The sequence below is a fragment of the Microcebus murinus genome, chromosome 5 (genome assembly GCF_040939455.1).
Source record: "Microcebus murinus isolate Inina chromosome 5, M.murinus_Inina_mat1.0, whole genome shotgun sequence".
NCBI classification, from domain to species: domain Eukaryota; kingdom Metazoa; phylum Chordata; class Mammalia; order Primates; family Cheirogaleidae; genus Microcebus; species Microcebus murinus.
In genome coordinates this window covers 45395668-45398307 of record NC_134108.1, presented here as the reverse complement: position 1 = coordinate 45398307, position 2640 = coordinate 45395668, and positions in this window count along the sequence as shown.

The following is a 2640-nucleotide window of genomic DNA, read 5'->3' as shown; positions in this document are numbered from 1 at the left end:
AGGGAGGTGGGGCGCGTCCACTGTGTCCTCCACGGGGGAAGAAGGGGACACGACCAGAGAAAGAAGCCGCTTCAGGCTCGGGATGAGAGGCCTTCTATTGATGAACAGCTTGCGCAGGGCGGCACCACACGCCGTCTTAAAATGCGAAAACCCGCAAGCTTTCGCTCTGCAAACGGATAAAGGGAGCGTGGAGCCGGGTTGACATCCTCCCCCTCGGACCGTCGCACAGTGGTTGCGCCTATGCCGAGCCTGCGCAGTCGGCGCCTCCTCAACCGTAGCCTTGGCGGTCTGGACCCCTCCGCGACGTCCCACGCTGCTCCCCTCCCCCACCGTCGCGAAGCTCCCGCCCGAGCCGACCACGTGCCGTGCGGGGAGAGCCCACTGTCGCGCCCCTTCCGGGTCCCCGCAGCCTCCCGGGCTGCACCCCACGGCTGCAGTAGCTTGTTGCCTGGTTTTCTCGTTTATTCATTTATTCTTTCTTTTTTTTTTTTGCTGGTGATTGCTCTGAGATACTGACTTTAAGGAGACTTATTACATACGGTAAGGAGAGAGTGTGCCGCCCAGGCTTGAATGAGCATTTGTGGAACTCATTTATCAGGCACGGTTCTAAGCATTGCATTTATAATGTATTCCATTGATACCTATTTATAATAAATACTTAATCTCCTTTAAGGCTCCCAACAACAACGGGATTTGACTGCTATTTGTATTCCTTATTTGTGGTTGGGGCAGATTAAGAAACTTGGCCCTGTCAACTGCTGACTCTTGGTCTGGGGGTTTGAACTCAGTATTCTCCAAACTCCCGCACATCCTTGCTGTTCCTCTGACTATACTGCTTCTGTTCCTGGCCAGACGCCAGAAAATTGGAGCAGAAAGCTAACAGAAAGGACTTTGAAAAGTCTTGGAAGTTATGAATACATGTGTTCCTGTGTCCAACAAGTCATTTATCAAGCGCCTACTCCAAGTCAACCACCTAAGCCAGCCAGAGGTGGGGACTGACAGCCTGCACTGTAGCACTCATCCCAATTATATCATTTGCAGTTCCTCACAAATGGACGCTCTCCTATACCCCCATCAAAACAAAAAAAAAGAGGGAGGCCATATTGAATCAGGAACTATTTGGAACCACTACCCAAAATATCCTTTTTAATGTGCTATTTGACTTCAAAATTCCCAAGGGTATTCATGCTTAACGTGGCAGGTTTTCTGTACCTCACCCCCAAGAGAGTTAGAAAAAGTAAGTCCAGGGTAGTGGTCCCTATTGCCTACCTCCTTCAACTCCCCCCACCAACCTGTATTTTTAACAAGCCCCTGGGTGACTGATGCAGTTGGTACAGGAACCACAGTGGGAGGAACATTGGCAAAGTTAATTACATGGTGTTGAATTTCTAAGTTTTGCTCTATCCAATCCAAAATCAACTTGGAAGAATCTGAGAACAAAGTAAGTTAATTTAGTAGAAACTAATGTTCTTTCTTCCCTAGAGCCTTACACAGTGAATTCTGAAATGAGACTTGATTTCCTTTGGGAAGACTTCCCTGATCCCATCCTCCTAAGTCTGTTCTCCATGCCATATGCCTTGTACCCCTCTAGCTCAACACTTACCCTGTTACAGTTGCCTACAACTTGTCTGAATGTCCCACTAGAATAGAGTTTCATAAGAGGAGGGGCCAAGTCTGTCTTGCACATATTGTTTCTCTAGTGTCTGCGACTTCTAGCAAGCTACTTAAACATTTTTTGTCTTAATTGCCTTATCTGTAAAATAGAGCAGTATTACTTTAAGAGCAATTTCTCATATGAATATTGAGAAGCTCAAATAAGAAAACTAACATGACCGGGCAGGGTGGCTCACTCCAGTAATCGTAGCACTCTGGGAGGCCGAGGCAGGAGGATTGCTTGAGGTCAGGAGTTTAAGACCAGCCTGAGCAAGAGCGAGACCCCGTTTCTACTAAAAATAGAAACAAATTAATTGGCCAACTAAAAATACATAGAAAAAATTAGCTGGGCATGGTGGCACATGTCTGTAGTCTCAGCTACTTGGGAGGTTGAGGCAGGAGGATTGCTTGAGCCCAGGAGTTTGAGGTTGCTGTGAGCTAGGCTGATGCCACAGCACTCTAGCCTGGGCAACAGAGTAAGACTCTGTCTCCAAAAAACAAGAAAACGAATATGGAATAGTTTTTAAACAATGAAGAACTATTAATAAATGACTATAAGGGATTATTAAGATTATTGTAATAATAATTGTTATTGTTTTGCATCCACACAGCACCTAGCTTTGAACTTCTGAGAAGAGCCTGGATACATCTTTTGATCGGTTGAGAAACTTGTTATATTATTTATTATTTCATGATTTTAAATCAATAGAAGCCAATTATTTTACCCATAGAAACTGGTATTGGAGAAGGAGTTTTATCTAGTGATAAGAGCTGGCCATGAGAATTACGTCCCTAAACATCTGTAATGTTAACAGAGCTAAAAGTAGCATCAATTATTGAAGCCCATTAACCCGTAAACATGCTCCAGATTTCATTTACCATATTCCAGCTCTTCTCTATCACACTTTTTTAAGTAAAAGAGTTTTAGACAATATGCAGTAAAAGGAAAACAAGTTGAGAGCATGGATAATTCATAGAATACATAGT